This window comes from Uloborus diversus, chromosome 6 (assembly GCF_026930045.1).
Source record: "Uloborus diversus isolate 005 chromosome 6, Udiv.v.3.1, whole genome shotgun sequence".
Classification (NCBI taxonomy): domain Eukaryota; kingdom Metazoa; phylum Arthropoda; class Arachnida; order Araneae; family Uloboridae; genus Uloborus; species Uloborus diversus.
This window is the reverse complement of record NC_072736.1, coordinates 126,763,698-126,776,847: the sequence shown is the minus strand read 5'-3', so window position 1 is coordinate 126,776,847 and position 13,150 is coordinate 126,763,698. Positions and strand designations below refer to the sequence as shown.

The 13,150-nt window shown below is 33.4% G+C and overlaps 1 protein-coding gene across 1 annotated transcript in view; it reads right to left on the bottom strand.

Annotated features, from left to right (window-relative positions):
* Window positions 1–13,150, bottom strand: part of LOC129224738 (high affinity cAMP-specific and IBMX-insensitive 3',5'-cyclic phosphodiesterase 8B-like) — a 209,831-nt gene that overhangs the window by 169,546 nt on the left and 27,135 nt on the right. The window lies entirely within an intron of this gene.

Sequence of the window (13,150 nt, the reverse complement as noted above, 5' to 3'; positions counted from 1 at the left end):
CAAAAGGGGCCCCATACCTGGAATTGTTTAGGTCCCCGTTAAGTCTAAATCCGACCCTGCCTATCGCCAATGATTAAATGGTAAATAATGCGGAAAAGTAGAACCAAGTTGTAAAACGCTAACATAAATACAATGTCTAAATTCTACATTTAAAGGCCAGGGCAATAAAGTCGGAGAAAAAATGACCAACTCCGGCTCCAGAAATCTATAAGAGCTTTCAACTTCGACTACTTTACCCCAAAATCAGTCTGACTCCGACTTTGACTCCGCAAGCACTGCCAGAGCTTTGAACTAAGGAAAAAATGACCGACTCTGACTCTTGAAATTTCGAACCTTCGACTCCCAACTCCTTCTCCTTTACCTCAAATTCAGTCCGACTCCTAATCTGCAGCCCCGCTAAAGAGTCAACGGATTGAACTAAGGGTATACAGCGGCTCTAGAATGAACAGTACATGTACACATATGTCGTTGCAATGCAGCTATAGCAAGGACGTATCCAGAAATTTTTCAAGGGAGGAGCGATTGATTTTTATTACTTACTTTTTACTATGCATACTGATTTAAAAACATTGATTACACAGGTTTTGTACTTTTAATTCCGAAACAGTTCCGGGATAGGTTCCAAAACATTAACCTCCCTTATCTCAGCAGCAATGAAAGTCGTCTAAATTTGCGTTTCTTGAATTTCATATTCGAAAAATTACCGGTGAAGTGTCCCTCAAGGGAGGGGCGATCGCCCCTCCCTTGTATCCCTCCCTGAGCTATAGACAAACGGTTCAAAAAAAGCCAGAATTGGTTCAAAGAACCAGGGCCGCAGAGAGCCACGGCGGGTCCCTTGTCAGTTATGTTGCCGGGCCACTCCCGGCCCCCAAAAAAAGAAGAAAAAAAGAAAAGGGGAAAAGAAGAAAAGAAAGGAGAAAGAAGGGGAGGGGGAGAAAACAATTAACTCTATTTTAAGTACCATAACAAAAGAGTAAATTTTAATTAATCTTTACGATTTCTCTTGTTTGGAGTCCCTCCCCTTTTCTTTTTCCTTTCTGTTCCTTTCTTTTTTGTTTTTGTTTTTGCGTCAGTGTCGCTCCCCCTCCCAAGGCCCGGGCTCCTAGTTTCCGACTAGGCTGACATGGCCTCTCGACGGGCCTGCAAACAACTTACAAGTGCCGTACCACATTTCACCTTACCCATACCCCTCCCTTTGTCACCGGTTACGTTACATTGCACAAACATATTCATACAGAATTTTATTTTAACAAAAATGCGTGATGTCACCCTTCTTGCAATCCTTTCCCTCCCTCTTGTCACAAGCTGTCGCAATTTGTTCCACTAAAAGCGTGACATCATTTGTAGACGACCCCTAAGAACAGATTATGTATCAAAACGCAATTTCTCATTCTTGCCTGCGAGAGACATGAAACAGGACACAGATTTTCGATTTAAGGAGAAAAAAAAAAAAAACTTTCGCACATACTACCTCGCGTGTCAGTTTTGATAAGCACATACAAGACCGCAATTTAATTCAAGTGATTTATCCAATTAAAATTGTCCATTCTGGCTATTATACTTTTTTCTCTTTGGCTATAATTAGAAATAGAAAAATACGTAGCCTTTTTAAAAATGATGTTTACAACATGACAAGGTATTTAAAACTGTGATAGTGAAGGAGTCATGCATGTATATGTCATGTTTTTGAAGATTTATAGCTTTAAGTTTTTCCTTTTTTAACATTTCCAGTGGAATATTTAACAAACTCCATGAACGATGTCAAATTAAATACGTTTTTTGGAAACTTTAATTGAAATTGATGACACTAAACTTTCGAAATACGAGCTTTTGCTTCTGCATTAATATTTTAAAATAACATTTCAAAAACAAGAAGATATTAAACTTGAAAGTACAGGGAAATGTGTTTTATTTATTGCTTACGGAATTTCTGCCGATTTATTTCGGATGAAAATAATTTCTTTATTTTGTTTTATTTGAATAATCAAAAGGTAATGAATGCAAAAGAAGCTGAATTTTGAAATTTTTTCCACTTTGAAAGTTTAGTAGATCCCACATTTATGATGCAAAGATTGATAGCTTGGTCATATTTTTGCTCTTAAACTATAGCTTACTATCAGGGGCATTCCGAGCTTTTTTTGGGAGGCGGGGGCGGAAATTCTCAATTTGTCGAATGGGAATTGCCGAATGATGATAATTTTTCCTAATCGTCAGACAAAATTTGCCGAATTAGAACATTTTTGGAAGGTCGCGGTCGACTTTCGTTCACAAGCCATGAGCCATACCACAGAGAAACGGATATTTTGTCCCGCACGTTACAATTAGGTTGTTTCCGAAACTTTAAAAGTATTTTTATCTGAAAGAGCATGCTTAAAAACATAGAATTTAAGCATTTTTTTAAATAATTTGACATGGTTTTATATTTTTTTACAATTATTTCAATTGGTGCGAAGATTGAAATTCATTTTTTTCGCTTCTGTACATGACAGCACAAATGATGAAATGCCATTAACTGATGCCATTAGCGCACAGTGCAAATTATCATGTCCTGGCAACGTGGTTGACAGCAAAGCGCTAAGATTTAGCACTACAAAGTACATCACTTGTGACGTCATAAAGACCACACTTTGTTTCCAAAATCAGAAGTTAAGTTTTTTTCTGGCTCTATGTTTTTTTTCTTTTTTTTTTTTTTGCATGTTTTATCAATTTTAGGGACTAAAAGTAGTACTTCTGACTGAAGGAAACAACCCCATTCATTTATTTCACTAAAAATAATAATTTAAAACAGTAATGAACAACATTTTGTTGCTTAAAAAACTATGGATTTCTTAAGCAAGTACTTTAGTTGATTACCTTTTAAAACTATTGATTTTTACTGAAATACTAGAAAGTCACCCGTCATGGTATGACGGTGAAAATTGCTTCAACATTTGAACGAAGCCATTGCCTGTTTGGTGATAGTTTGATAAATGAAATTTAAACCCTAACACCAGTGGATTAACCCTAAACTCCAGTAGATAGCATGAATTGTTTTCATTTCTTCATTCCCATGAAATGACACAGTCTTATACGAATAAAACAGTTAAGTTACCGGATCCAGTTCAGCCTTGTCACAATAAAGCCTTTCCCTGCATGTTAAACATTACCAAAACACATTATCAAATTATCATGCAGTGGCGCGAGTTTCATTGTTGAAACAAGCGGGTTACTCGATCATCGGCTGTTATTTATATAAGGATATGAGCTGTAACGTACGAGAAAAAATGGCGGTTTTTTCGTCGAATGGCCCGAGACTAGTTTGATAAAAGCAAATACAAACTTTACAACAAAATCAAAAAATCTTTTAAATGTTCATAACTCCTCTGTATCTATAAAATTCATCCAATCGACACATGCATTATTCGTAAATATCTAGGCAAGAATAGATTATTTTTTTAACGACGAACATTTATTTAATGTTTACTCACGAAATAATGTAAAATATGGGAAACCAATAATTCTCTTGGAACTAACAGATCGTGAGAAAAAAAAAAAACCTTGTTATCTCTGGTTTTCAGTTATGGTGAAAGAGGCAAAGAAAATGACACAATATCCTGTCGGAAATGTCAATGCATTAGCGACCGAGAAACAATTACGCGTTAATATCTGAAAATTGAAATGTTTTATCGCAATTTCTTTTTTTAGAAATATGATATGAGTACGTATTTTATACTGAGATAAGATTCATTGAAAAAGAAATGTAAATAAGTTACGAAGTCCTTAATGCAGATTGGTAATGACTACCTTAATTAGCTAAGCCAAAGGCTTCTGTGGGAGAAAAAAAAGAAACGTGTGGTTAAGAAAATGGGATATTGTTTGAAGCATAATTGAATAAATATTTTTTGGTCGAAATTGAATTACATGGAAGAAAGATTAAAATAAATAATTAAATATTTTTAAAATATTGAAAACTAAAAGCACCGAAATTTCGAAAGATAATTGATGGAATAAAACAACTGCTATTCACACAAAATTAGTAAATTTAGCTGAAAAAAAAAACATGCGACATCAATAGAGTCATATAGGGTAACTGTAAGCCAGTTCAGTTAACTTTATATCAAACTATAATTGATGGAATAAAGCGAACTACTATTCATATAAAATTATTAAATTTAACAAAAAAAAAAGGAAAAAAAAAGGAAAATATCATTCTGTAAGCAACATCAATACAGTCATTTAAAGTAACTTTAAGCCTTGTCAGTTACCTTTAGATCAAAACATAATTGTTGGAATGAAACTAACAGTATTCATACAAAATTAGTAACTTCAGCAAAAAAATGGAAAAGAAATCATTCTACAAGCAACATTAATAGTCATTTAGGGTAACTTTAAATCATGTCAGTTAACTTTACAACACTTAAATATTTTTAGTATATTTGACTTTAAAAAATTTCCAGTTTTGAAAAAGTGAACGCAAAAGCCAGAAACATTATTTGACTTGAGAAAAGCTTCGAAGAATCACGTGCGAAACAAAAACAATATCAAATTGAAATTTCGCTGTCGAATCCAAAAGTTGAGATGAATTACTGAATAATGATTTGAATGGAGGAAAGCCTTCGGAAATAAGGGATTTAAATTTCAATTACAGGTTTTAATTTCACAGAAATTAAGGGATTTTAATTAATTTCTCCCGAACTAATTGATATTCCGAAAAATCCTTTCTTAGCAGATACTTTCGTAATCATGTGAATATGCCTGTCAAATTTCAAGTCTGAGACTTCAGCGGTATTGGCTGTGCGTTGATATATATATATATATATATATATATGTTATCTCAGGACATTGATTTTTATACGTATAGATAGGGATATTATGATGTAGTGAAGAACAGTACTACCTCGTTTATCTGGATTAACTGGGATCAAAGTCAATCCGGATAAACAACAATTCGGATAATCCGGATAATAAGGGTAATAAGCAGAACATTCTATAATGAGCAAACATACCTTTTAATACAGCAAAAAAAAGGGGGGGGGGACATGCTTTGGTAATCAAATTCTATAGGATTGTTTTGCACAAACACTTTATCATGCGTAAAATGTTTGTACTGCAGTGTTCAGCTGCAGTAGTATCGGGCTGACGCTCCAAGTACACCATGTTGCTTAGATTGTTGTTATTGTTGCTGTCGTGTGCCAGCTAGGCTGGTAATTTGGGGTACGCTGCTTCACTTTTTCAACTGTACCGTAATTTGGTGTGAAATCCGACTTCTACAGTACACACGTGCCTTAAGGACCCGTTTCTGGGGTAGGCAACCGTTTACAGCATAACAACACATTCACACAAAGGAAGGACAAGGACAGGAGAGAAAAAGTACGTCCATGCACGGGCCAGGATTCGAACCCGGACCTTCCTATCGCAGTCAGACTTCTCTGACCACTAGACAAGGCAGGCGGCTGTTTATTAGATTACTATAATTTATTGCGCGATAAAGTCAGGAGTTTTACATTTCATTAAAATAAAAAACCAATGTTTGGTAGACTTACAGTTCATTACCATTTTTACTTCTTTTTACAAAAAAGGAAGTTTTGTATTCGCGAAAAAAATTTTCACTAAAAATTCGAACTTAATTTCCATTTTGCTCACCCCCGAACTAAGGTTGAGTTTTTTTTCAACCCGACCCCGGATAAGTGCCTAAGAACGTATAGACATCCGAAATATCTATTTTGACACTCCCCGAGTTAATTACAACAACTTTTCTCGTGACGTACGTATGTATGTATGTGAGTATGTGCGTATGTATGTCGCATAACTCAAGAACGGTATGTCCTAGAAAGTTGAAATTTGGTACGTAGACTCCTAGTGGGGTCTAGTTGTGCACCTCCCTTTTTGGTTGCATTCGGATGTTCCAAAGGGGGTGTTTTACACCTTTTTGGGGGGAAATCAATGTTGATTTCAATACAAACTCAAGTGGTGTTATAATGTATGCAAACACTTGCCAATATATCACCAAGCTTTTTGTCGCCAAATTTGGCGATTTTTTTTAGTTTCAATTTGGTAATTGTTGGTGATATTTAGAGATTTAAGTACTGAATCACATTAAAATCGCCAATAATGGGGAAATAGCTTTAAATTGGTGTAAAAGGAAGTCATGTGATGCACACATCAGCTCGTTTAAAATATTATTTATGCGAAAATAAAACTTTTTTAAACCTCTACAAATTTGATTTGGATAAACGAGAGCCGCATAAACGAGGCTCTACTGACAACAAAAAAGGAGTTCTTAAACATTTAGAAATTTTAGTTTTCCATTACTACTACTACTTGCACTACTTTTAAAAGTAAAACGTAGCTCAACGTGAACCTACATTTTAGGATAGCTTTGAATCAGGTTAATAATTCATTTTTAAATGGCTTCAATAATTATTACTTCTTAATTTTGGATAACTATACAACATTAAGGCGTGCAGTGTTTCTTCCGTTATTCCAGTAAATACAATAAAGCTATTAAAAGATGAGTTGGGCAGTTTAAAATAGAGAAAACCATTAATGACTGTACCAGTTTTAAACATATTATTTAAATCGACGGAAAATTATGATCAAAGTATAATTAAAATAAACTTGGATGCATTTAAAGGTATCTTTTGCATTAATTTATTATTACACATGACTTTTGTCAATTATTTTTTCATCGACTTCGAAAATTATGTTAAAAGTAGTATTGATGTTGCGTAGAAGACGAATTCTATTTTTACTTTTCAACGATATTTACAATTAAATGAATGATAGTTTAATCTTTTCCGTCAATTTTTGTCTTGAATTTTTCCCGTAAATTATGTTTTTAGATTATTTCAAAAGTTAATATATTTTTGATAAAAGCAAGTGAAAGTGATATAGCAAGCGTTTTTCACAGATAATGTTCCAGAGATTTAAAAATTTCTGTCAAATGGGACTACCTTTAGACGAACAAACAAGCAAACAAAAGCATACGAACAGTATCAATAGCCATCTTAATGATATTAAACAAAAATGACAGTAGAGCAGGGGCTTTCTTTCAACCTTTTCCACTCCATTTACACATCTTTGTGTATTAATAAGTAAGTTTCCGCTTCACTTGGTTGATTTTAAGAAAAACGAACGTGTCAAAACATTTTTTTTTTCTCAAAATGACGTACTTCACGTTTTGAAGTTGCGAAATTTAAATTTCGAGATTTCAAAACGTGGTGACAATGTCAACATCGCAAAAGGTAAACTTCACGATTTCAAAACGTAGTAATAATGTAGTAACATCACAAATCATAACGTTGCGAAATAACACAAAAATTAGTTAGCACGTTTTTGCCAAAAGTGAGAAAAAAACATGAAAAAAAAAAAAAAAGCCGGTAAAAGTCGTCTTGGCAAAAATACATTTTTTGTCAATATTTGCGAAGTGGCAAAAATAGGTGTGCTTCATTTGCGGAGATTGGATGTAGTTAATTAAGTTTTTAGTAACTTCAACTCTAATCTAATAACATTAATGTTTTTAAATTTAATATATTAATTGCATCATTGAAACAGTAATTTAAATGTTAAGCTTACTGTTTTAGTAAATGCTTTTCAAATTTATACTATGAATGTAGAGCATAAGAAATAGGAGAGTAAATTAGTAACAAAAAATAAACTCACTGAGTTTGGTTTTAAACAATTAAACAACAGTCGGTAACTACGCATTAAATAGCAATTTCTTATCTTTTAATTAATTTTCAACAGAATAGTAAAACAATAATTTGTCTATACATATCTCTACACATATAAACAATAATTCTCCATAACTAACAAACATCACTAAAGTATCATAGGAAATTACGAGAATTAATTTTAACAATTGACGTTAAAGATGTATTGTTACGAGTCCGGTGCAAATTCAAACTTTCTTTAAATGACGACAGTTCTTCAGAAAAACACAGGAAATATATTTACAACTATGTGCAAGAAATATCGTTAACAACTGCTAAATTAACCATAGCAATTAAGCAAATATGAATTAACACAGTAAACTAAACGGTTACACATGAATTTACATTTAAAAAAAAGCAAAATCACAGCGCAAAGGCTAATACACCTTCCAGCGCAACGGCTGAAAACGAGCCTCACAGTTAGAAAGCAAACTGACTGACTCCTCCATTCACAAGACGCCCGGCGTTTTATACCCAGCAAAGAAATATCCAGAAATTCTTACAATGTTCTACCATTTTCTCATATCTACTTTTTATTCCATTCACAAATCTTATCATTCAGAAATGGTGGGACCGTATACTTCAGTCGAATGTTAGGGGGTTGTATGTACATAACAAGAAACTATTTACAGGTTACGTTACTAAGATAATTTTAGGTGAAAAATAATGGAATAAACGCCAAATTTAGCCAGATTACAACACATTAATCATAAAAATAATTACTATTTACAAAATTTGTAACAGTATATTAGGAGATTATTACTACGGAGTTTTATTTTTTTTTTTTTAAACGTAAACGGGCAAATATCTCTGTGGACCGGTCACATTTTTCTGCGGACTGCTGCCGGCCCGACAGACCACCGGTTGAGAATCGATTATGCAAAACTTAGACTATGCAAAAAATATGATCTGAAATAAATTACAACTCGCTTATTACGAGCACTGATTTAACGAGAACCTGGATTTAACTAGGAAAACAGAAAGACTTGGTTGTGGTATAATGTTAAATCTTCAGAGAATAACTTGCTTTTAACGAGCAAACCCTGCTTAAAGGGAGCATATTTTTGTTGCTCATAAAATTTCTATTGACTTCCAGTTCAGCTTATCCTTTTTTGGTAAATTTTCTGTAAAACTCCAAAGTCAACTAAAGTTAAAGATAAATAATAAATCCTGAGAACAAGCGATAGCAGTCCTTTTTTTTAATTTGTGGAATAAAGATAAATTTTAAAATTACATATATGTGTGTGTACATATACGTTCCCCAAAAACAATAACATAATAAACAGGCATTCAGACAGTTCAAAGCAAAGCAACCAACTTATTTGATACTGTACAGTGATAAAAAAAAGACAACTGTAGACAACTCCTCCACTTCTCTCCTGAATGGTAATAAGACCTTTTCGGTTTTGGTGGGAGATGTGGAGTGACTTTCCAACACCATCCAAATAAGAAACTACAGCTGACTTGATTAAAATTTTAACAAAATAGAGTAACAACATCAAAATCAACATTTTGTGTGCATGATTAAGGTTGATTGCAATTTGAAGAAAAACAAATAAATGATTTTTTTTTAAAGTGCAATTTTGAAGAGAAAGTGATGTTACTTTCAAAAACATAAATGATAAATAGAATTAATCACAAAATGATAAAAAGTTATTTAAAATTTTAGAAACTACATATTTTTCAAAAATTCTAAATTTTAAAGAAGAAGGATTTTAAAAAAGAAGAAAAAGAGCAACTGATGAGTTTTAATGACTTTTTTCGAGTATCTGTTTTTTAAGAGCACTTGGTTATAACGAGCAAATATCGCGGTCCCTTTGCGCTCGTTTTAAGTGAGTTCGACTTTAATAAAATCAGTTTAGAGTGTTTAATAAAACGAACTAAGATACGTAGCCTCGTAGTTTGCAAATTACGAAAAGTAACTTTGTATTAAGCAGTAAGTTACCTCTCTTAAGCCAGGGCTAAGGCAGAACAGTAACTTGGTATTTTTCTACGTAAGAGATGTATTCCTTAACGTAACACGTAAGCATGAGTTATCACACATTTTCGTGTTTTCTTTAACAACAACATATGACTGAAATCTTACCTGACAGCTAAAAATTCCTTTGCCGAAAAATATTCCAATTCGAAATATTTTACCGCGTATTCGTTTCTACTTATCCTTCAAACTATGTTTATACTTAAACGACATTCAAACACCTGTTTTGAATCCAAACGTTCCGAAAAGGAAACATGTTTGGAGCATTTCTGGCGCGTTTTCATTGAAATGCCATTTTTGATACCTGAAATGTGACTTCTTGTGGATAAACCAAACATTCTGAGAAACACTCATTCTGACATTTTGGTGAGAAATAACATTTACTCTCAAAGGTATCTGAAAGAAAATATGTACACGGTCTGCTGTTATGAGAAAAAATGGTGGGACTTTACGAGAAAATTAAATCTAAATTTGATTTTTTCTTTTTTCTTTTTTTTAAATGCCTATTTTTATAGCTAGAAACAGTGAATGATTAGTTCGTAATTGAGAAAATAATAATAATGTTTCAAGATGTTTTTCTTTTTTCACAAATGGGGTCGTTTCAAAAATTTTAAAAGTATTTTTTTCTGAAAGAGCATGCTTAAAAGCATAGGATTTGACCATTTTTTAAATAATTTGTTTAAGTTTAATATTTTTAAAAAAGTATTAAAATCGGCGCGCTTTTAATGTTTATGCTTCTGTCCGATGACATCACAAATGATGAAATGCCATTCAGTGTTGCCATTCCCAGAGCAAAATATCTAATTCCCATCTTTACTCACGTGTATTGGCAACGATACGGTTGATAGCAAGCGTAGAGTGCAATTTTAATTCGCTTCTTGATTATCATAACGTGGAATCGCGGTAGGAAGATGCGGCAAAATGCATCATTTGTGACGTCATCAAAAATCGGGCATTTTAAAAAAATAATTAAAAAATAGCTGTTGGGAAAATGAAAGTATTTTCTGGGTCCATGTTACTTTTTTTGCTTATTCTATCAATTTCAGTGACAAAAAGTTCTTCTTTTGACTAAAGGAAACAACCCCATTGCTAACAATACCATATTTTTTTCAGAAGTCCAAAAGGATTTGAAAATGTGATTAGATTAGAAGATTGATTTGACATGTTTTCATTTACTGGTTTAATGCTACTTTTTTAGTATAAAACGAATTTTTAATCAAACTATATCACACTTTACAGTTTATTAAAACTACGAAAATGCAACTTGACAGAAAAAATTAAAGCAAGATGGATGAGTGTGTAAGGGGGAGGGAGGGATTTTGATGCTTTGCCCTACCTCGGAAAACTTCTAGATCTGGCACTGTCAAGCAATGGGGGATTTGTAACAACAGCCAAAATATATCAATAAAAAATGCTTTTAACATCATGTAGCTTCTGCAATAGTTTTCATCCGATAATATGAATTTCTGAAAATGAAACTGTACTAAGTGTTCATTTCCTGGTCAGACTCAGAGCTGCCAAAGCTTGGGTTTTCAATTGGGTTCTTGATGGGACTGTCTAAGGAATAAGGATTTTTATTCTGATCTTCTTGTGCTCGACTTTCTCAAGAACCAACAACCTCTTAGGTGTTATCTCACTTCGTCATACACTGGGGGTTTAGTAAAAACAATAAAAAAATATCAATAAAAATGCTTTTAGCATCATGTAGCTAGTGCTAGTTTTTGTCGATAATATGAACTTCTGAAAATGAAATAGTGCTTAGTGTTCATTTCCTGGTCAGACTCAGAGCTGCCAAAGCTTGGGTCTTCAATTGAATTCTTGGGTTCTTTACGGAACTGTCTAAGGAAGGATCTTTATTCCAATCATATTGTGCTGGACTTTCTTAGGAGTCAAAAACCTCTTAGATGTTATCTGACTTTGTCAGACATCGGGGGATTAGTAAAAACAAATAAAAAAAATCAATAAACATGCTTTTAACATCATGTAGCTTCTACAATAATTTTTACCCAATAATATGAATTTCTGAAAATTAAATTGTGCTTAGTGTTCATTTCCTGGTCAGACTCAGGGCTTCCAAAGCTTGGGTTTCCCCAAGGTCTTGGGTTTTCAATAGAGTTCTAGGAGGTCTGCTCGAAATTCTTGAACCTTGGGCATTACTGATGAAAACGATGCATTTATTAAATACTTTAACCCCCCCCCCCCCGCGAAATATAATATTTTCGCTAAAATATAACATTTTGGCAACTTAATCTAGAACGGCGGTCTCATTCATGCGCAGGCTGGACTGAAAAAAAAAAGATTGCGTTGGGAAGAAAAAAGAAAAAAAAAAAGTAATCCTTCTTGAGCCCTGGATGTAATTTCTCTCTTTTTGGCGAAAGTATTTCCTACCTATCTCTCTTGCAATCTGCCGTGGACAGGTAAACAGCAGTATCCGCAGAAATGAGTTTTTTGAGATGCTTGAACAAACGCGTTTTGGTTTCGTTTCAATACTAACAATAGTGAAATGTTGGAATTTGACTCTTTTTTTTTTCAGCGGAAAAAAAATGAGCGAGATCGTAGAATAAAGTGAACGTACAATAGATGAAAAAAATGCATAAGGGAAAATTTGCAGTTTCTGCCACTTACCTGCCCACGGCAGTTCTATAACTGTACCGAGTTTTTTTTTTTTTTAATTTCGCAGCAGATGATTTTTTAACCATTTTTTAAGAAATTGATCCAAAGAAAAAATTATCGAGAGATCAGTTTTAGTATTTATTAACATGTGTTTTTACTTCACTGTTTTGAAGATTAGCCATCAGCCATCGACAAGCTACAATGAAATTAATTACGAAACATAAATTTTGAAAATATAAATAAATTTTAAGGATTATTAGCTAGATAATCTTTGGTTTTCTTGCCCTCTTCTTAAGAATTTTATGATTTCTTGGGTTTTGCAAAAAAATATTCGCAGCCCCGATGAACCCAATGAGAAAAAAAAAACACACACACATTTTTACATTTTGTTTTGGTCAAAAGCTTACGTGTTGACAATTCCAAAGGCAGAACGAAAATTTCCATGAAATTAATTTTCATAAGCTAAATGAATCTTCTAAAAATAATTCATCAAAAGCAAGTCAATATCTTTATACTGCAGGGCAACTGCAACAGAATGAATAGCGGCGGTAGGCAGCATTGAAAAGGCATCGATCAGCGAGCAAACTCCCGCCTAAATTAAGGCTTCTTTTGTCTGCTCAGATTAAAGAGCCTCTACTAATGAAAAATGAAACAATTATCCGGAAGAGTCATCGAGAAATTTCAGGAAATGTTGGAATATTTTGCGATTATATTTTGGTTTCCCTACGCATCATTTAACAGCAAAAATCAATTTCTAGGCGAAGCAGTACTCGCTCTTTCTTCGTAAGTTCGAAGAGGAAAATGTTCGCGGAAAACTGAATGTTTGCAATTTCTTACTTTACCTGACAGGGGGGCTCCACAGGAACGC